At 41.1% G+C, this 23,752-nt stretch overlaps 1 protein-coding gene across 3 annotated transcripts in view; it reads right to left on the minus strand.

Annotated features, from left to right (window-relative positions):
• Window positions 1–23,752, minus strand: part of NPSR1 (neuropeptide S receptor 1) — a 146,944-nt gene that overhangs the window by 72,274 nt on the left and 50,918 nt on the right. The window lies entirely within an intron of this gene.

The raw sequence follows: 23,752 nt of genomic DNA on the forward strand, positions 1-23,752 counted from the left end.
GTTAATCCCTCACTCTTTATTGTCACCTTTATTGGCAGTTAGTACAAAAAAGTAGTTTGTGGCTACTTTTCACAAAATAACAGCCTCGTATTATAAGTGTGCATGTGTATGTACTGACAGATACCCAAAAAGACGTCTAACAGAGCTCTGACTGCTGGGCTTGTAGCTAACCTCAGGCCACTGGTTTAGTCATGTTTCTGCACACTACCCTTAAAGGAGGGGTAAGCCCAGTCCAGCCTCAGTGAAATTAAAATCCATAAAATGTCATAGACCTCTGGTATGGACACCAGAATAGCCCAGAAGTGACCCTAAGATTTTGTTATAGATAAACTGAATAGCCTCACCTGGGAATTCTTACTGAGTTGCCTGGATGTGATGCACCAGTGTGATGACAGTGGGTTTTCCTCAGGTCAAGAGGCAGGGCTATACCTGGCCACTGGCTTTCCTAAACAACTGACCTCTACACCATACTGCCCCGTGCTCAAGTGGTCCTTTTCCGGCCACTGACCATGCCCTTCCCCCAACTGATAACCTTGCTGTGTTTCTTGATAAATAAGAAAGGTGAGCAACTGGGGAAGCTGGGTCCCTCCCCCGGAAAGTACCCTATGGCCTGTCCCAGCACTCCCTAGGGTAAGACATTAGAGAAATGTGCTCTTTTTCCTAACCCTCACTATGCAAGTTGCATCAAAAACTCTTTCTTTTACTCATAACCAGTGAGGTGAACTCCATCCTGAGCCCAATAATATGATAGGCTTTCAGTGTCAACTGAAATCCAAAGTGTTACATGTTTTTATTATGACACTATGGTTCCCCCATGTCATCCTATACCCTCTCCTGCACATTCTATTCCCCCTACAATCCCTGCCTCCATTGGCCACCTGGAAAACTTCTGCTGGGACTTCAAGATCTGTCTGTGAGGAACTTACTCTTATCCCCTGGCCTACATACAAAGCAGAGAAAAACATCACCCCCTCCTCTGTGTAGTCAAAGCAGTAACAGACCTAGGCAGTTCTCAGTACCGGGGCATCGGACTGACCCACCCTGGGAGCCAGAGATTTACAAGTATTTATTTTCTATGTACAGTTACTTTTTTTTTATTACATAAGTAATATGCAATGATAAAAAATTTGAAAGTGTCAAAAAGGAAAATATAACCCACAGACAAACACTTTCTAACATTTTGTTGGTACTTTTTCAGATTTTAATAGAAATGGCCTGATGCAGTATCAATTTCTTGAAACCTACTTTGTTAATAGGCAGACATGGTAGCTCATTGTTATTATTTTTTGCATTTACTTAATTCATGACATTAAACGTTTAAAATAGATGTAGTGGTGAACTTAATTTTCTTTTTATGCCTTTCCTATTCACATATTTGTTTATTTTTCTATAAAGTACATTTCTCTTTATTAATAACTTGTAGGAAGTCCTTATTTAGTGAATATATCAACTATCAGCTATGCCAATACTACTTATATTGTAAATATTTAATTGGTTCATAATTTTATTTTTTAAATTTTTATTTTATAATTTATATTTTATGCTTTATATTTTTAAATTCAAAAATTATATTTTTAAATTGAAAAATTTTTAATTTTAAATTCCTTAATAATTTCTACCTTGATATCATACTTAAGAAAAAAAGCTTTCTCCATCCCAATTTTTGACACTTTTTCCTAAAAATAATTTCATGTTTATATTGGAATTTTAAACTTATTTTAATCTTTATCTTAGTATGGTTTCCTCCGTTCTTCTTTTCCTCTCTTCATTTCTCTAGCAGATGTCTTTCAAGCATCCATTCTGTTCAGGCACTCAATTTCTTGGTGTTGAGGAAATAGCAATATACAAAGATGAGATAGTTCCTATCTATCTTCATGGAGTTAACATTCTAATAAGAAAAATAGATAATAAATACAAAATCCAAATAATATAGATTATAATGTCACAGAGGGATAAGTGCTATAAAAAATATTAGAAGGGGTATTGATATTGAATGGAGTGGGGGTATATCATATAAATAAGCCAAAGAGAGTCGCTGTATATTAGCTCTTAGGCTGCTTGTTTCTTCATTGCAGGATGAGATCTATTAGCTCAAAAGCCCACTGGCACCAAACTCAAGTTTTTATTACACTCAATTATTTTAAATATAAGACAAAGAAACAGATTTTTAGCCACTGACAGCCATTGACAGACTGTGCCCAACATCTGTTAGCTTTACAACCATAGCTATAGGCATAGGCTATAAAGATCACAAGCAGATGTCAGCTTCACAACTCCCTGACCCAAACTCCCGCCTCTGCTGCGAAATGACATCATCCGGACTCATAAACCCTGGCCTGATCCCACTCACCCCTACTTTCCTCCCCTTCTGAGCAGTGATCCCTGTACCATAGCCACCGGACAGTTTATGACTGTGAGGGACTTCCTCATGAGGCACTCTTGTCAAAGGGGTATCTATTAAATAAGGCTTTTGTGTGTTATTGGCCCCTTGTGCTCACATCTTTTTCGTTGATTAGCCCCCAAGTCCCTCAAACCCTCTTCGGGGTGCTATTTTGTTAATGGTTAGGAAGACCAAGGAAGACCTCACAGCAGAGGGAGCATTAAACAGAGACGAGAAATAGCTTTGGGGAAAGGTTTCAGGTCAGAGGGCAGAGTAAGTCGAGAGGGCCGCAGGCAGCGCAGAGTAAGTGCCAATATTCTGGAACACACATCCTGTTCTGTTTATTCAGCCAGGTTTCTTTCCTCCTGTTCATTTCAAAAGCATTTTTATTATTTCCTAAAGTTCTAAGTATCTTTGATTTATTCCTGGCCTTTCATTCTATTCCTTCACTTTTGAATTTTAAGCCAACACAGTCTCGTTCCAAGATGAGCAGTTACATGTTACTTATTGTTTTCATTATGATAAATGTCTTGGAAAATATCAAGAATGTGTGTTTCCAGATGTACTTTAAAATAGTATCTGCTAGTTTTAAAATTAGAAATTCAATTGGAGTCTTCATCCAAATTGCATGGAACTACAATTTTAATTGCAATCTTTACATTGTGGGGTTTCTGACCAGAAACATTGAATGGATTTTAAATTTTAAAAATGTCACTAAGTAAAATTCTGTAATTTTCTTCATATAAATCACTACATTTATTTTAAAGTGTATTCATATGCATTTTGTGTTACGACTACTATTGAAAATTCAAATTTTAGGTTTATATTATATTTTTTAATAGGTTATTGCTAGTATATAGAAAAGCTAATTGCTTTTTATATTTGTTGGTTTTATAATCAGCCACTTTAATTAAATCTCTTACTAAGACCAAATTTTTCTTGTGTTTCCTTCTAAAATAGCCACATCATTTGCAAATTGATAATTTCACTCATTTTTTCACTTACACCATTTATTCTATTGTCTTCTTATTGGATTGCATTAGCTAAATTCCTTAGAGGGTTTCCTTTTAAATTACAGAGTCTTTGTATGTGTTCACTGATTTTTCTATTCAGTTCAGTTCAGTTCAGTCACTCAGTCGTGTCCGACTCTTTGTGACCCCATGAATCGCAGCAAGCCAGGCCTCCCTGTCTATCACCAACTCCCGGAGTCTACTCAAACCCATGTCCATCGAGTCGGTGATGCCATCCAACCATCTCATACTCTGTCGTCCCCTTCTCCTCCTGCCCTCAATCCCTACCAGCATCAGGGTCTTTTCCAATGAGTCAACTCTTCGCATGATGTGGCCAAAGTACTGGAGTTTCAGTTTCAGCATCAGTCCTTCCAATGAACACTCAAGACTGATCTCCTTTAGGATGGACTGGTTGGATCTCCTTGCAGTCCAAGGGACTCTCAAGAATCTTCTACAGCACCACAGTTCAAAAGCATCAATTTTTCGGCGCTCAGCTTTCTTCACAGTCCAACTCTCACATCCATACATGACCACTGGAAAAACCATAGCCTTGACCAGACGGACCTTTGTTGGCAAAGTAATGTCTCTGCTTTTTAATATGCTATCTAGGTTGGTCATAACTTTCCTTCCAAGGAGTAAGCGTCTTTTAGTTGGTATATATTTTTTAAGATGTTTAGATTTTGTAAAGTTCAGGGATATACCTTTTCAGTGGGATACGATATAGTTTGTTTCTTTTATTCATGAGGAGATGGAAATTTTAGGACACACAGAGGCAAACAGAGTTCAGTCAATGGGTTTTGCTCCTTCTCTATTCCCTCTCAAGTGGGAGTCTCCAGAAACCCCCGCACTGCTACAACTCCAGGGCAGGTGAGACACTTGAATAGTCTGGACCCTGGGACTGACAAGGCTCATGGGGAGAAGATGATGTGCTCGGAGGGTTTTACTCAGACCTGAGCCTCCGATGGGGGAAATAGGTAATGGTTCTTGCAAAAGGTAGGGGTTAAGACACCTACCTTACTTAGCATTTGTTACAATCAATGAACCTACATTGATGCACCATTCTCATCCAAAGTCCATGGTTTACATTAAGGTTCATTCTTGACATACATTCTATGGGTTTTGATAAATATACATAATGATGTCTACCATTGCAGTATCATACAGAGTAGTTTCACTGCCCTAAAACCCCCTACCCTCTGCCTGTTCATCTTTCTCTCTTTCCTAACCCCTGGCAACCACTGATCTTTTTACTCTTTCTAGTTTAATTTTAGAATAGAATAGTTTTAGAATGGGTTTCTTTTCCAACATGTCATATACTTGAATTCATACACTATATAGCCTTTTCAGATTGTCTTCTTTAACTTAGTAATATGCATTTAAGTTTCTTCCATGTCTTTTTATAGCTTGATAGCTCATTTCTTTCAGCACTGAGTGGTATGCCATTGTACAGGTGTTCAGCAGTTTGCTTATTCATTCACCTACTGAGGGACATCTTGCTTGCTTTCAAGTTTTGGCAATTATGATAAAGCTGTTTTAAAACTCCATGTGCTATTTTTTGGTATGGACATAAATTTTCAGCTCTCTTGGGTAAATACCAAGGAGTTCAGTTGCTGGACTGTGTGGTAAGAGTATGTTTAGTTTTGTAAGAAACTACTATAGTATCATCAAAGTGGCTGTACCATTTTGCATTCCCACCTGTAATGAATGAGAGTTCCTGTTATTCCACATCCTCACTAATGTTTGATATTGTCTGTGTTCTGGATTTTGGCCATCCTAATAAGTGTGTAGCAGTATCTCATTGTTGTTTTAATTTACAATTCCATAATGACAAATGGGGAACATGCTTTTTTTGCCATCTGTATATCTTCCTGAGTGAAGTGTCTATTCAGGTCTTTAGCCCCTGTTTAAAATCAGGTTGTTTGTTTTCTTACTGTTAAGTTTTAAGAGTTCTTTGTATTTTGGTTAGCAGTCTTTTATCAGATGTGTCTGGTGGCCTGTCTGTGGTTTGTCTTCCCATTCCCTTGACTGACTTTCTTTTTATTAACAAGCTGGTGCCAACAATTAGCTAGCATAGTGCACTGAACAATCTCTTCACTGGGTTTTGCCTACATTCTGGCTACAACTGTTCTCTTGACTGCATAAACAGTTCTGTATGAGGGTTCTAATTACAAGTACAGGTTTGGGGATGTGTTATTGGGCTTCCCAGGGGGTCACTAGTAGTAAAGAACCTGCCTGCCAATGAAGGAAACATAAGAGATGCACGTTTGATCCCTGGGTTGGGAAGATCCCCTGGTGGAGCGCATGGCAACCCACTCCAGTATTCTTGCCTGGAGAATCCCATGGAGGGCTACAGTCCATAGGTTCATAAAGAGTTGACTATGACCGAAGCAGCTTAGCATTAACACATGCATCCTGAGTTTAACTTGGTTTTACAGTTGTGTCTGACTCAGTCCATGGAGTCACAAAGAGTCAGATACAACTGAACAACTGAACGACAGTTCATGCATGAGGTGTGTTGTCTCGATAAATTACTTAATATCTCTGTTCTCAGTACCCTCCGTAGCAAATGGAGATCAAACCAACACTCATCCTAAGGTGGCTGTCAGGATGTGTTTTGCTGTGCTCAGTCATGTCTGACTCTTGTGACCCCATGAACTGTAGTCCGCCAGATTCCTCTGTCCATGGGATTTTTCCAGGCTGTCAGGATAGAATGAGCCAATTCCAGTTGGGAATTTGGCACAGTTGATGGGACATAGAAAATTCTCCAAAAGTGTTTATTATGGGTGTTATGTATTGTGATATCTTTTTTTTTTCACCTTTAGTGTCTTAATTACTAAGTTTTACTCTTAGAAATATGTTCTCTTTTTAGCATATGAGTGATTTCAGGAATGGTTATAAAAGTTGTATCTACAGTCACTTTGGAGGCAGTCAGCATTTTACTGTTCTGAGAGCTCTGTTCAAAGGTTTTGGAGGTCTCTTCTTTTTTGTTCCTTTTTAAAGTGAAATTTAAAGGGGCTTCCCTGGTGGCTCAGGTGGTAAAAATCTGCCTGCAGTGCAGGAGACCTGGGTTCAATCCCTGGGTCAGGAAGATCCCCTGGAGAAGGGAATGGCAACCCACCCTAGTATTCTTGTCTGGAAAATTCCATGGACAGAGGAGCCTGGCAGGCTATGGTCTATAGGGTTGCAAAGAGTCAGACATGACTGACTGACTGAGCTAAAGTGAGATTTAAATGGATTATTAATTTGGGCAGCTTGATAACACATGTTGTTTGTTACCACTGGACATTTCTCTCACCTAACCCCATGGGCAACAGACATATGGTGATTTGTGCTTAATTAGTTCTGCCCAATAAAATAAGGGCTTCACTGCATATTATATTACTCTCTAACTTTTCATATAATGATAATAATTACTTCCATTTATTGATTACTTACTGAAATGCTGACAATGTGCTAGCTGCTGCTGCTGCTGCTGCTAAGTCACTTCAGTCGTGTCCGACTCTGTGAGACCCCATAGACGGCAGCCCACCAGGCTCCCCTGTCCCTGGAATTCTCCAGGCAAGAATACTGGAGTGGGTTGCCATATCCTTCTCTAACGCATGAAAGTGAAAAGTGAAAGTGAAGTTGCTCAGTTGTGTTCAACTCCTAGCAACCCCTTGGACTGCAGCCTACCAGGCTCCCCTATCCATGGGATTTTCCAGGCCAGAGTACTGGAGTGGGTTGTCATTGCCTTCCCCAGACACTGTGCTAAGCACTTTGCATATATACATTATCTCATTAATGTATGTGTATTGTTATCACATCCACTTGATAAATGAGAAAATTGAGACTTGTTAATTGGCTTGCCACCCTCATCCAGTTGCTAACACAAAGATCTGGGATTTGACGATTTGACAGTGACCCTATGATGCCACCATGTGCATACCACCACCAGATACTGACTTGAGATTTCAAATCATTGCTCCAAAACCAGTTGGGTAAGGAAAACTTTAGAAAACGAAAGTGCAAGTCACTCAGTCATGTCCGACTCTTTGCGACCCCACGGACTACACAGTCCATGGAATTCTCCAGGCCAGAATACTGGAGTGAGTAGCCTTTCCCTTCTCCGGAGGATCTTCCCAACCTAGGAATCGAACCCAGGTCTCCTGCATTGCAGGCAGATTCTTTACCAGCTGAGTCACAAGGGAAGTCCAGGAATACTGGAATGGGTAGCCTCTCCCTTCTCCAGCAGGTCTTCCCAACCCAGGAATTGAACAGGGGTCTCCTGCATTACAGGTGATTCTTTACCAACTGAGCTATCAGGGAAGCCCAAGGAAAACTTTGGGGGGTGGTTTAAAGAAATCCAGCTTTCTGGGTGCCCCACTCCCAACCCCAGACCTACTGTATCAGGCAGTCGACTTTCTGCCCCTTACTGAACATGTCGTATCCCCACAAATGTTTTATACTTATCAGAAGAAAGAAACCTTACAGATCCTGGGAGGAGAGAACAGATGTCAGGAAGTAAAGTTGTGTGGGCTTATTGGTAGAACTAAATGAGTTTATATCCAACTATGAACAAAGGCTGCCAAACTCTAAGGGAAAACTTACATAATATGTTTTCTTTCCCCAGAGTTCTCTGGTTTGTTTTTTCTGAATCTGTTTCTGTGGCAATATGGCTATACTTTTTAGAGGTTTTCCTTTATGCTAGTTATGCCTGTTTCCCAGATCTAGCTAGAGAGGGGGATGAAAAGAAAGTCAACATTAACTATTCTTTTTGAGAAACCAGCCAGTAACTCAGGTTTTGATGACTTTGAGGGCAAAGGTCAAAGTGAATGTTTAATAGGTCTTTCTTGATAACAGCATATTCTTTAAAATAAAAGCCTAACTCCTCAGTGTGGGAGGTAGATGGGTTTGGTTCAACCAGATGGATAAGTTTTCTCTCTGACATCTGTAGAAATTAAGTTACCTTCATCATGTTGTTATAAAGTTGTTAGTTCATCAGTTGTTATAAAGATAAAACAAGATAGGTTTAGGGTCTGGCAGACTAAGAACTATTCATGTTATTTCCTATGGTTGTCATTATTATTGTTATAAATTATAACTAGTAAGAAATATGGAATAGAATAAGTGAAAAACAAGTCTTTTCTCTCTTTTTTTTTTTGAGAAAACTGCAGTGCAGATTTGGAATGGAAATCCCATTGACCTATTCCTACTTCAAATGTCTGCTAAAGATAGATAATTACAAGCCACTTTATTTTGTGCCATTTAGAAATTTGTGCCTCCTTCACCCTGCATATAAAAGGATGCTTTGTTCAAATCCTGGGGCACTTGGAGTCTTCAGGGAGAGCCTGTCAGTGTGATGGATCTTCCTGTTCTGACAGGAGCTCCTATCTGCTGGATGGTATTTTGGATCAGGTCCTTGGGGAAAGGACCCTTCATTCCCAATGAAGGTCACAGTGATTATTACTGGGCAATGGGACATCATTCTGTTATTGTAAGTCATTGGAGTCAAATGAAAATTTCCTAGAAATAGTAACTGTGCTGTGCTTGGCTGGTCCAGAATTCCCATGAGTTCTCCATTCAGGTGTAAATGAGGCGCTCAGCAGAGAATAACCCTTTTCTGCAAAGCAGCCTTGGGCAGCCTGTCTGGAGATTGCTATAGCAAGGATGGATGGATTCACTTTGACATAATGTGCTTCCAGTTTCCAGAGGGAACTGTGCTTTCCACTCCCTTTGAAAATGTTAATTCAACTTCGGTGGGTGTGTTTGCAGTTTGGCTGGGAAAATGCCACTGTAAGACAGGTCAAATAATGGAACACACACTTTTGGCTGAAATGGCCTTCCTTTCCTTTCCATCTGACTGACTCTACCTTACTTTAAACTCCAAGGAAGCATGATATCTTACTGTACTGTAATTATCTGCAACCCCACTCCTGTATCTAACCAATCTCCAGCCCCATCAGTTCTTGTCTTTGGAATCACTCAATTCTACCCACTTTTGCCCATTCCCACTGTCTGGCTTCTAACTGCCATTATCTCTCATCTGATTTGTTTCAATTACCTTTTCTCTTATACTTGTCCTGCAATCCTGTCTCTACCCTTGAAAATCTAATTATATCACAACCTTTTTAAAATCTCTTACATGCAGCTTGGGCTTCTCAGGAGGCGCGGTGGTAAAGAATCTGCTGGCCAATGCAGAAGACATAGGAGATACAGCTTCGATCCCTGAATCAGGAAGATCCCCTGGAGTAGAAAATGGCAACCACTCCAGTATTCTTGCCTGGAAAATTCCATGGACAGAAGAGCCTGGCAGGCTACAGTCCATGGGGTTGTAAAGAACTGGACATGATGGAACACACACACATACACACAACTTGCAAAAAAACTGGAAAATCCAGATGAACCCAACAAACTAAGATAGAAAATAACAAGCATGCAAAATCTTGCCATAACAACTATTAACATTTAACTGCAGAAATTAATAGAATTTATTTTCTTTTTATACACAGAAATTTTTTCTAAAGTAGAATTATTTTCTATTTATACACATATAAATTTTTCTAAAGTAGAATTCTAAAATAGAATTTTTTCTAAAGTAGAAATTTTTTCTAAAACTGGGTTTTAACATGCTTTTTTTTTTTTTTTTGACATGGCAACATATTGTAAACAAATAGGATAGGAGGAAGAGAACCAAGCATGACTTTCTGACCAAGCCTGGCTTTCTTGACATAAGAGAAACCATTTTTGGCTTAAACCATTTTTCATTCTAAGCCTAGCCACAAGGCTTGGCTTTGAACAGTTCTTAGTAATTAAGCATCTTAAGGGAACAAACAACTACCGTCGGGCAAAAGAAGTTGTAACAGCAAACATAATCTCCTACTCCTGCTCAGTTGCTCAGTCATGTCTGACTCTATGAGACCCCATGGTCTGTATCCCGCCAGGATCCTCTGTCCATGGAATTCTCCAGGCAAGAATACTGGAGTGGGTTGCCATTCCCTTCTCCAGAGGATCTTCTCAACCCAGGAACTGAACCTGAGTATCTGATCATTTGTTAAAGACTCCCAGTTCTGATTAGCTGTAAAGATTAGCCTGAAGTGTTCAACCACCAGATCAACTAAAACCTAATGGGTGGTGATGTCAACATTTTCTGACCCTAGTGACGTCAATCCACTTAAAACTTGGACTCAGTGGACCATCTAAGCCCCTTCATGAATATGCATGTACGCTTAGCTTAAAACTTCCCCTATTTTGCTGTTGGAGAAACACTGCTTTGGGAAAGAGCCCTGGGGTCCTCTTTACTTGCTGCAAGTAATAATAAATCCTTCTTTCTCCTGATCTTAGTTGTGTCTTTGGGTTTGACATCTACCAACAGGCAAATTCATTTTTTTGGATAAAAATGTCACAGCTTATTACCTTATAAATGGACTTGATCTACATTGTTCTATTTTGTTTCATCATAAGTATAAATTATTTTTTATATAACCAGTCCCACCATTGTTTTATTCTTATTCTATTTTTTTCACTTTGTAACTAACATTGTAAATTATATCCTTGTTTAGAAACCATTACACATCCTTAAATAATTCTTGGGCAGAAATATTTCTACTCATAGAATTGTTGAGGTAAGGATATGTACATTTATATATATTCTTTTTCTGGTATAATATGTGATGTATGTTTTCAGTTTACAACCACATGTACCAATTAATTATGAAAGTGTATATTTTAATAATTTTAGGACTTCCATACATGACTTCTTCAATTTTAGCCCTTGGATTCTGCTACAACTCTCCACTAGTAATCAAATATCTTTATATATATTTTTAAACATTCAATACTAATGCCATGGCTTCACACCACTGTGAAACCAAGCAGAATCCTGTGGGACTCTCCCAGGTACAAAACCCCTCACGTCCCCCATTTCTTGTTTGTAGAAAAAAAAGATTTAGTCTTGTAAGCCTTCTCTGAGTTCCAAAGAGCAGAGTCAACTAGTTACTAATAAAGAAAGAGAGGAAACAGAGAAATGAAGGAAAAGCAGTCAAGAAACAACAGTTCAATGATGAAAGAGTCCTAGTTCCTCCTGAAGCATATACATAATAATCTGACATGTATCTTCAAGTTGTTCTGCAGGAACAAAGACATTCCTACCCAGGAGGAGGATGGTGGTGTATCCCGGACTGGTTGGAACCAGAAGGTTGATGGTTAAGGATTCCTGAAACACCACCCTGTTACCTCACCAGCAACGAATCAGAAGAAGGTCCATGAGCTGACCACTCTCCTATGATCCCCTCCCCTAACAATGTCTTTAAAAACCTTGCCTGAAAGTCATGGAGAGTTTGGGTCTTTTGAGCATGAGCTGCTTGTTCTCCTCGCGTGGTGCTGCCATAAACACTGCTTTGCTTCACCACAATGTGGCGTCAGTAAATTGGCTTGGCTGTGAGGTAGGCAAGTGGATCCAAGTTCAGTTGGTAATAAATACATATCTGCATTTGTCATTTTGTTATATTCATACAAAAAAGGTAACTTGGCAGCCTATGAAATCCCTGAGCCCCCAAACAACCCCTTAAGATGATGGATGTCTTCTAATGATCCAATATTTGTTTCACTGTGGGTATTATAAGTAAACAATTGTGTCCTGCCTGAATCTTTGAGGGCTTTTCCTTTGATCTTTATAATTTTAGTGCCTGGTGCATAAAATAAATATTTGTTAAGGGAATGAATAAAAATGTTTTGCTAGGATGTTGAGTAGATGATGGTGGAGGTGGCGATACTCCAGGTATGCTTTTAATTATTGTATCTAAAAATGATAAGCTCTTGAAACCTGCTTCCATAAGACTTTCTTGCCCTCCTTTGCAAGCTCAGGAAACATTTCTTATAAGTTTGATTCTGCTTTTCTCTCATTTTTTTCATTTGTTTCTCTTCCAGGAACACCCTTGGATGTCTTTCATTCCTATCTCCTCTTACTTTGTTTTGACTTCTTATCCTTTCTCTTGGCATTCTAGAGGTGTCTCAAACCTGCCCTTCCAGTAATCGATGGGATTCTTCTGCACCAAGAATTGGTCTTTTTTTGGTTGTCATTGCCTCAAGTGTTGTCTTAACGGCTCCTTTCCCCACAATGGCTCCCTTCATGACATCTTCTTCCTTCCCTCTCCCTGCCTTTTTGTTTATGATGCTGCTTATGCCTTCTTACATCTTTGGATGACACTAAAACATTTCCTTGAAATATCTTTTTTCTATTCATTGAGGAGTATTTTTTTCAGAGACATCTTTTTCTTCTGAGCCTTCCAGATGTTATTTTTTTTTTCTTCGTGGTATAAATTATGCTTCTGCAGTTCCAAATTACTTGATGGATTTCTTCTTTTTCTCAAAAAAATATCCAGATGTCTTTTCAGATTTGATGCTTAGAAGCAGATACAGTAAATGACTGACTCTTATTTCTGCTCTCTGTTCAGCATATGATGAACCAATAATGCATGTGTGCTAAGTCACTTCAGTTGTGTCCGACTCTTTGTTACCCTATGCACTATAGCCTGCCAGGCTTCTCTGTTCATGGGATTCTCCAGGCAACAATGCCCTGCCCTCCTCCAGGGGATCTTCCCAGCCCAGGAATTAAACCCATGTCTCTTATGTCTCCTGCATTGGCAGGCAGATTCTTTACCACTAGCATCACCTGGGAAGCCCAAACCAATAATCAACACCCTTAATTTCATTTGCAGGCCAGGTCAACATGCACAAACAGCTCCAGGCCAACACTAAATTTCTGATGGGTGTTTATCCAAGGGAAGTAATCCCTCTCTTTCAATTGTTTGATTCTTTAGGAGTCTTAATTATGGTAGTTAGGTATATACACCCTCCACATACACCCCCCACACATACCATGTCCACATACATGCATATGCCAAATGCATACCACATACACACACACACAAACATATACCACATACACACACTGCATATCACACATACATATTCACTCATTATATCAAACACATACCATACAATGCATCACACATGCCACTCATTAGACACACTACATGCTTACACATGCTATACACATATACTGCACACCTCACATGCCACACACATACACATACCATATAATTCCCACCCACTCCCAACATGGTCCATTATGAGGGGACTTCTCTCTGCTCATACAACCAGCTCCTCACTCATGGGACTGCACATGGCATTATTATATCTTGAGTCTTCTCCTACCTCCTGCCCAGTTTTCCCCTGGGACTTGTATTCTTTCTAGAGAGTAGTTAATGGAGTAGAGTCCATCCCCTGTTTGTCTCACAGCCCAGCAGCATCTAAGGATGAGCTTAGCTCAGGCCACAGGCAATGCCTCTGTCTCACGTTTGTTGACAGTCTGTGTTTTATGTGGAGCAGAGGGCTCTTTGACTTGGTGTGTCTCAATTCAACTCCATCTGCTTCATAAGTAGTGTCTTTTCCTCTTTGATTCTGACATTAGATTGTCTGTCAGTGATGGTTTTCAATAATAATGAAAGTTTTCATTTTTTCCCATATTTTTAAAGTGAGAAATAGGGCAGGTTGTATTGAAGACTGTTGGCCAGGCACAATCTCAAGTTGAAAGTCCATCTAGATTTTTTTGCATAAGAAAAGATAGACAAAATCTGTCTGGCAGCAATATGAGAATCCATTTGGAATCCTCATTAAAGAATCAGGTATAGAATATACATTTATTTAGCAAAGTGCCGGCTGTATGAAAGAACCTTTTCTTGTTTCCCATAATATTTCTGAAACTTCTTAACAGTGCATACAGACAAAATATAATTATCCAAGGACAATGTGTTATCACTTTTTTCTTGGGGCAAATCTTTTCTAGGTCACCTGCTGCTTAACATAGCTATGAACAGTCTAGCATGCTAACCATCTGACTGCATTCTCCTAAGTCGTGAGAAAACGGATTTACAGCAAATTATGCCAGGCATCAACATCTAAATAAAATGGAGAGTCCCCTCTCCTGCCCCTCCCCTGAGAGAGGCAGGGGTGGGGAGGGTGTTTGCTTACCCAGCACATCTGCTCTGAGGGCTTTTCTCCTCACTCTAGCCCTCTGACAACCAGCAAAATTACCTTCCCATTTTCCACTCATTGTACGAACATCCTCCTCAGTTATTGGGTACTGAGCACTCATTCACTCCTGGCTTTGTCACCACATGCCATGAGCTCTGGTTAAACTTACAGAACAAACCGCATCCCCCACCATTCTCTGCTCTGTGCTGACCCTGGACCCCTTCTCTCCAAGCCAGCAGGATGAGGAAAAGCATGGGATTCGAGGTCAAACAACCCTGGATTCCAATTAAGCATCTTGTATCTACTGAGCACTTTGATGAGCACATGACTTCCCATTGCTAAAAGAGAGGTATCTGTGTCCCCTTGACTTTGCATGTCTCATGGCATTATAGAGAGAATGTGTGTAGAATGTGTGTAGAATGTGCATGTGAGTTAAATAAGGTCACATTTGCAATGTACCTGGATATTATCTCCATTTTGCAAAAGAGGAAATCTCAGAAGGATGCAGTGACTTTTCCCAAGGTTATATAAGGCACTGAAGTGGCAGAGTTGGGTACTTTGCACTGTATTCATTAGGCTACAGCCACTTCCCCTCTGGTTCCCAGATTCACAAAGATGGAGGTTCAGCAAAGATACCTACAGACACTCTATTCTTTCCCAGTCCATAGTCATTCTACAAACTCCAGAACTCCCTGGAGTCTTCATCTTAGACCTAGGAATGTCTTTAATTATGGAAATGCTATTTCTAACTTTTTCTGAACCTCTGAGACTTGCATGAGGTATTCAGGGACTAAGGAATGGATAATTTCAGATCAGCCCAATCCCAGAAAACAATCTTCTAACACAGAGGTCTTCAGGTGGGGTCTAGGGACACCTGAGGTCCCTTGAAACATTTTTGGGGGGGTTCTGCAAAGTTAAAACTATTTTTACACCAGTGCTGAGATGTTATTTGCTTTTTCACTCTTATTCTTTGATGTGGTGTTTTCTAGAAGTTACATGATACCTGCCTCTGATTCTCTGACACCAACCAGGTATCCAACGAGTGAACTCAGTTCTGACACTGACTACCAGAGTTGGTGTGGACATCACAGATTAAGAATTCAGTCCCACGAGACTGCCCATTTCAGATGTATACCACAAATGGGGTGCCAGGTGACCCACACTTCTGCTCGGCTGGCTACAGATTTGGGAGTTCCTACAACCTTCCTTGCCCCTTTTGACAATGCATTAGAACAACTCAAAAAACACAAGAAAACCCTTTACTTACGTCCACCAGTTTATTACAGAGCCTACAACTCAGGAACCAGAAGAGATGCACAGGGCAATGTGCAGTGTGCACACGTGGCTTCCATACCCTCTCTAGGAACACGCCCTTCACCACTTTGATATGTTCACCAACCCCATTTAGGAGATTCGATGGATGTTTCATTACATTCATTACGTTACATTAAATCATTGGTCATTGTTGATTGAACTCAAACTCCAGTCCCTCCAGAACTCAGGGGTGGAGCTGAAAGTTCCCACCCTCTAATCACAGGTTTGGTTCCTCTGGCAACCAGCTCCCATCCTGAGCCTACCTTGGGGCCTCCAAGAGCCACCTCATTAATATAAACACAGGTACAGTTGGAAGGGGCTTCTTAGGAATAACAAAAAGTGTTTCTCTCACCCCTATCAGGAAATTTCAGGAAGTTTAGGAACTCTGAGCCAAGGATGGGACAAAGGTCAATATATCTATTTCCTACTATAATACACATACATATTTGACTGATGAAGAAACCAAGCAATCGTTTTTTTGTTTTGGAAAAAATAGTTACTTTCCATAATGCATGTAATTTCTGTTTATATTTTATTATTGTTATTTAAAGTAAATGGATAAAAATACTTTTTTAATTCCTCAGTTTTAATTTCTAAAATGGTAAATACTTCTAGAGATAACTCATATAAACACAAGTTCTTTGGGGGCCTCCATATTATTTTAAAGTGGGTAAGTTAAAAAATTTAAAACTTGTTCTCTAAAATGTGATGCCTGAATAATTCCCAGCTAGATTTGCTCATCCATTGTGTTTATTCCTATGCTTATACTCCCCTGAAAGGCCACAGTGACACCTTTAGAGGGCCAGGGGATTCCAGATTCTTTAACAGAGTGGGAGGGCAGGCATTTGACATGTTTGATGGGGAAGTCAAAGTTCTCCATGCAGGATGTGTCCTGATAAAAATGTCTTTGGTTCCAAAGCCCACACTTTCTGGATGAGCACTCTGATTACTCTCTGTTCCCTGATGAACAACTGCTCAGATAACCATTATAGACTCTGTAATCCCAGGATTTGAAAGTAGTCTTTTCCTAAGATAAGACCCTGAGAACCCTATGGGACCTCTGGGGATACAGCTCATTTGGGGACACAACTCATTCAGAGCAGCCCTGGTCCAAATGGTACCTATATAATGACTGTCTCTGAGGTTCCCAGGACTCTCATTTGGATTCTTTCTCTCCTCAGCTGCTTCTCAAATCTTCAGGCTTTTCATCCTGTCTTATATCTCCCTGTTGTCTAACCTGCTTTCAGAAAAGAAATCTGAGAAATTCATTTATACTGAAGTACATGAAAAATTAAAGTGTTAGTTGCTCAGTCGTGTCCGACACTTTATGACCCCATGGACTGTAGCCCACCCGGCTACAGTCTGTCTGTGGGATTCTCCAGGCTGGAGTGGGTTGCCATTCCCTTCTCCAGGGGATCTTCCCAACCCAGGGACTGAACCCTAGTCTCCTGCATCTCCTGCACTGGCAGGAAGATTCTTTACCACTGAGTTACCTGAGAATCCCATGTGACTGATAAGTCTTGCTATATATATTCTCCCTGGAATTTTTATATTTTAACTAGATGAATGTGTCCTGACTTATAGGATTTTAGACATTAGAATGTGATAAAATGTTCTTGGCTGTGGGGGTTTTCTGATATCTTGTAAAGCACATCAAGAAGGGCATCGTCTGGTCACTCTCCCTCTAAGAGAAGCAGCTGCAGGCTCATGCACACCCCAGTCTAGGTGGGAAGCAGACAAGAACAGTGTCAAGTTAGAGAGAGAGGGGGCTTCCCTCGCAGCTCAGCTTGTAAAGAATTGCCTGCAATGCAGGTGAGCCCGGTTCAATTCCTGGGTTGTGAAGATCCCCTGGAGAAGGGATAAGCTACGCACTCCAGTATTCTTGGGTTTCCATGGTGGCACAGATGGTAAAGAATCTGCCTGCAATGTGGGAGACCCTGGTTCAATTCCTGGGTTAGGAAGATCCCCTGGAAGAGGGCATGGCTACCCACTCCAGTATTCTTGCCTGGGGAATCGCCATAGACAGAGGAGTCTGGAGGGCTATAGTCCACGGGGTCACAAAGAATTGGACATGACTGAGCGACTCAACACACACACACAGAGGGAAAGAAGGGAATCAGGACCCTTAAGCTGTGATGCCCCCCTCCCAGAGCAAGACCCCTCAGTATTGCTCTGTCTTCCCAGGAATTGGGTGGCAAGTGGGGAGAGGGGAGAAGTGAACTGTCTTAAGCATTTCAGTGGGAAAAGGGAGGAAAGGGGGTGGGTAGGGAGACCTGTGCAGTACTTTTAAAGCATCCTGGTTAAATCATGACATCTAACATTTGTTTAGGACTCATGTATGAGACATGGTATTTAGAACTTTTCTTCCTGATCCAGTATAGTTCGTGTGCTGACCTCATGACAGAGGAGCTTCTTTCATCTTCATTTAACAGTTGAGGAAATTGGAGCAGGGAGAAGTCAAGTAACCACCTTGCAAGATATCCCAACAGAAAGCAGGCGAGCCAAGATTTGAACCAGAAACCCTGTCTCTGCAACCTGCTGTCAATAGATATGCTCATTTGCTCTTCTCAGGTAAGGGTTAATGTAGGGAGATAGTGTTTTGTGGCAATGATCAACTTTTCCAATAATCAGGTAAGGTGCCTACAGGGGTGTGTTGTTTGCCATCATTTTATATGTTGGTAAATACCACACAATCACTTGTTTCCCCTCTGGTGGATAAATGGCAATGCTTTTGTTATAATCATCTCATGGTTCAAGTAACAATACTCTCCACTGATAGAATTTAGAGCACAGTCTTCAATCTCAAGTATGTTCTCTGCTGAATGAGGACTGAAGCATGTGTTGTGTTGTGTGTGCTTAGTTGTTCAGTCATGTCTGATTCTTTGTGACCCCATGGACTGTAGCCTGCCAGGTGCCTCTGTCCATGGCGATTCTCCAGGCAAGAATACTGGAATGGGTTGCCATGCCCTCCTCCAGGGTATCTTCCCAACCCAGGAATTGAACTCGGGTCTCCTGCATTGTGGGTGGATTCTTTACCAGCTGAGCTGCCAGGAAAACCAGAAGCATGTGCTACCCATTTGTAAACTAACACCCAAACAGCTCAATCCTGAATGCAATTTACCCACATCTAGTACCTCAACTCTGGAGGCCACCCACACCACCACTCCTTCTCCAGGTCTTCTCCCTCATTCTGACCGTGGCCTCACTCAACTTTCTTCTCTTGGAGGTATATTCTAGGATTGCTTCCACTAATGCCACTCCAAGCTGAATAACAAGCTTTCCCATTCCAGTGCTGCCCCTACGAGTGGTCTTCCCATGTGGCTGCTCCAGCATCAGGGCACCGCTGGGGCTGCAAAGATGAGCCCACCGAGGCTCTGGAGTAACAGGGTAGATGAGGCTACCTGCAGTAGCAGACGACCTCCAAACACAGTCATTCAGGCAGCTTTGCTTTAAAGACCCTGGTGTGTCAACACGGCCTCCACACTCGTTACTGAAAGTGGAGAGACAGACAGGGGAATCTTGAGGGGACATTTTCATGACTTCAGCTTGGAGGTGACACAGTCACTTCTGCTCACATTTCATTGAACTGAGCAAATTATAACACATGACCCCATCCTGAGGGAAGAATTATTTCTGCTACACATTTAAGATAAGGTCACACAGAATATTCTATAAAGCTGACTGACAACTCCTTGGTAAAGGCTCCAATAATTTTCTGACTCTTAAATGCTTCATGGCATGAGCTACTTTATAACCCACTTGTGCTGGATTGGCTGTCAAAAGTGGGGTTTTCTTGGGAGAAGGACTTTCTGGACTCACATTCCCATGTGCTTATCCCATAAGAAATGTTGGCTTGGGACAGCATTGCCTTTGCATGCTTGTGCTTCTTGATTTTACTAAAGTTGGTATTCTTTCTTTGCTGTCTTTCAAGCAGTCTGAATTATGAGGCCAACATATACCTCTGCTGTATTCTGAAGCATCAGCCAGGCAGAGAGGAACTTGCCACAACCGTGACAGCCAGGCTTCTCTCACTCGCTTCACCCATCAGTTTTCCTCAATTAATCTTCCTCCAGGCAGAGGAAGCACAGTAAGACTTGTCATTTGTGCTCATCTGCACACACATCTCCACTGTGAATTGCGCTGTACAATTTCTATGTACATGCATGTGGTCTTACATCCTTCAAATAATGGTATGTCCTCGTTCATTTGGCTACTGGTCTCTGTGGCATTTCTTGATGCATGGTTAACGTCACTGGGTAGCCTACCTCCCATCTATCCCCAACCCCAGCTCTGCTTTACTTCTGAGGCTGGTCAGAACAGCTGACTGGATCTTGGATGGGGGACTACCCTGAGGAGCTCTACTTAGTCAGCGTTGGAGCTCATGTACCAGCTAAGAGGCACATCCTTCTTTTGGAGTTCATCTTCCAGGGAACCTATCACCTGTGAGAATTCTGAGGCAGTCGTGTGGATGCTGAAGTATGCAGAGGTCCTTCTATGGAAGAAGTTTTATGACCACTTCTGAAGGGCGCCCTTGGATTGAATCCATTTCTATTTGGTGTTTACACCAGGATTTCCAAAACTGCAGCCAAGCACTGACACATAGTCCGATTCCAGCAGCATCATCACTAGTCTGTAGGAATCCACTCCTGCTAAGAACCATGTTTCATGGTATTCACACCCTTGTGTGGTTATGTCTTGAATCCTGACTGGTTCTGTGGCCCGTATCTGAGCAGTGAAATGTGGCAGAAGTGACACATCAAAGCCTGGGCCATAGGAATCCTTTCAGCTTCTACCTGGTGCTCATGGAACCCAGCTGCCACCCTCCAAGGAAGCTCTGAAAACACCCTTGTGAAGAGAAGGTAAAGACACTGTCTTACAGTCCTTGATAAGCTCCCAGTGGTCCGTCTGCATCACCATGTCAGTCACGCCAATCAAGCCATTCCTAGCTGAGTCCCAGACTTTATGGAGTCCACATTGTGGACCTTGTTGTGTCATGCTTGATTTCTTGACTGTCAGGAACGTGAGGGAGGTTTTAAGTCACTATCATTTGGTATTATTTGCTACCTATTGTGGACCTTGTGTCATGCTTGATTTCTTGACTGTCAGGAACATGAGGGAGGTTTTAAGTCACTACCATGTGGTGTTATTTGCTACCTACTGTGGACCTTGTGTCATGCTTGATTTCTTGACTGTCAGGAACATGAGGGAGGTTTTAAGTCACTACCCTGTGGTGTTATTTGCTACCTAGGAATCAGTGACAGAACAGAGGACTCTTGTTTATGTAAGTCATGTCCTTTGGAATGTCCAGTGGGTTTGGTACCTGGTGTGTGGTGCACAGTGTGTTTAAAATCTCATTCCCCAAGGTTTTCATATCTGGAGGGATCTGGAACAAGGCCTGGGAGAGAGGGTTGGCTTCCCAGCCAGTGGGGAAGCTTTTCATTTCCCAGTCACAGACGCTGTAGTCTCCCCAGTTCCCAGAGTCATTCAGGGAGCCCAGTTCTGTGCTCTAGTCCTGAAGCCTTGACCTCCTCAGAGATGTGAAAACACAGCACCTAAAATTTTACATCTTTGTTCTCCCTATATTCTACAGCACTTCCCATGTGGTTCAGTGGTAAAGAATCCCCCTGTCAATGCGGGAGACCTGGGTTTGATCCCTGGATCAGCAAGATCTCCTGAAGAAGGAAACCACAACCCACTCCAGTATTCTTGCCTGGGAAATCCCAAGGACAGAGGAGACTGGTGGGCTACAGTCCATGTGGTTGAAAAGAGTCAGACATGACTGAGTGACTAAAAAACAACAACAACAGATATTCTACAGGACTTCGGCTCCCTTAGCCTTCCAGTCTAAGGATTTTCCCTTTATTCCTGGCACCTGAAAGTTTCACCTTCTGCCTTTAAGATAAGTTGGTAATTTTTTAAAATATATGTTTTTTCTTCCATACATTTTAATTTGGAGTGGGGTTAAAGGTGGGTTGCTCCACCTTGCTTCCAGAGGTTGCTCCATCTGATGTTTTAATCTCACTTCCTTATCTTCTCTCTAAAATATTTTTGGGCATTTGCTCCCTACATCACAGGACTGTGTTAGCAAAACTGTGAATATGCTAGCTCTTTTAAAAGATGTAAATTCATTCAGAAAAGTGAAACTCTATCCTTGGTTTCTAGATGATTAAATCCATAGTTGTATTCTATTGATCCACCAGGATGGTTCTGACAATTGAAATTCTGTTTCCTGTGGGGACCAGTGATGGTAGTTACTGATCAGGGAGGTACCTTTCTTGCCCAGTCTGGTCTTCTTTGTAACAGCCAGCAAAGAACTGTGTCCTTAAGATCATGACCACTCATAATCCATCTCTGCTGCAGATAACAGCTAATGGAGTCAGGCTGCTCATATGGATATGCTCCTAGATAATGTAAAGGTTTTTTTCCCCTCATAATTTATATTTTAATAAAACCAGCAGATAGGACTTCAAGCTGTAACATTCAGCAAAAGAATTAATATACTGAAACATGGCCCTTTGACAGATGCTCAAATGAGTATAAGGCTATCAGGGAGAAAAAATAATTAGAGAGGGGAGGAAACTGGAAAAGAACTCAGATGATTACATAAGTCCTTTGAGAAATGAATAAAGGACCCAATCAGAAGTAACTAATTCTCCTTCTTATATCCATATGCTGTCTTCTGGCTTATACACTTAAAAACATCTCTGGTTCAGTTGTACCTCTGCTCAAAGACTTCAGTGATGACCCAGTGCCTTAATTTATTTCACTCCAACTTCTAGAGCCGGTCTTGGGTCTCAGATGCTTCTGTAGTCTGGTCTCAATCTACTCTTAGAACAGTGATTCTTAACCTTGGGTGCATTTTTGAATCACTGGAGAGATTTATAAACTGTAGGTGCCTTCTCACATACACAACATTATACTGAACATGCATGTTAATTATATCATTATCTATATACTAGCATACCCACCAACCAACTTCACTGATGGAGTTGAATTTTGAAGAGATCATTTTAGCTACAGGGTGAAACAAGACATTACAAGACAACAGAATAAAATATGGCAAGGAATGTAAGTGAAAAAGTAGATTGGAGAAGTTGGAGGGTTTCAGATGGGTATTCTTGGCCTCAGACAATTAATTAAATTAGTGTTACTTAAATATATACAATATGTTAGAACTCTGGTGGGTCTGAAAGGAGAAAGAGAATGTATAAAAACTATGAAACAAAACATCCACCTTGACCTTGGGTACATGGTACAGTGGGTTAGATAATATAAACAAGCAGTTGAAACTGAAGTGGCATAAAGAACTACACAAAAATTCTAATGGGGAAATAGAGATCAGATCATGTGGCAAATGTTTGTAGAAAAATTAATAATCATGATGAGGTGTGGGTCCCACCCCAGAGGTGCTGATTTAACTGGTCAGGATAGAACCAGGCATCAATGTTTTTGCAAAGTCCTCATTAACTGGAATGTTCAGCCAGTGACAAAGAGTATGCTGTATAGTCATATCCACACTTCTGGGCTGCCGTGGGGCAATGGAAAGGACACTGCCAAGAAGCCTGGGCTCAAGTCTCAGATTTCCTGATGATGACAGCAGAGGAAAAAAGCTAACATTTCTTGAGCAGGATCTGTGTTGGGCATTTCATGGACATCTCAGTGTTTCTCAACCCTGACTGCATATTAAAATCATCTGAGAACTTTGAAAAACTACTAATGCCTTGGTTTGAAGCCAGATCTATTAAATCAAAACTTTGGTATGAGTCAGGACATGATTTTTTTTTTTTTTTTTTTTTTTTAGTAAATGCTCTTGCAGTTGATTATCTGCAGGATGTTGAGAACCACTAGTTTTGGAGTCCATGAGGTGATTCTACTGCATATAATTTTAAACCTACTCACTCTTCTATGGCGTTCTTATTCCTTAGCCAAGCAAGCCTGTTTACCATACCCTGAAAACACAACTAAGAAGACCCACAGGCCAAGGAGAGCTTCTCAATTATCCAGCATCAGGCCAGATACAAAGATCTTTCTCTTA

Source organism: Cervus elaphus, chromosome 18 (assembly GCF_910594005.1).
Source record: "Cervus elaphus chromosome 18, mCerEla1.1, whole genome shotgun sequence".
NCBI lineage: Eukaryota > Metazoa > Chordata > Mammalia > Artiodactyla > Cervidae > Cervus > Cervus elaphus.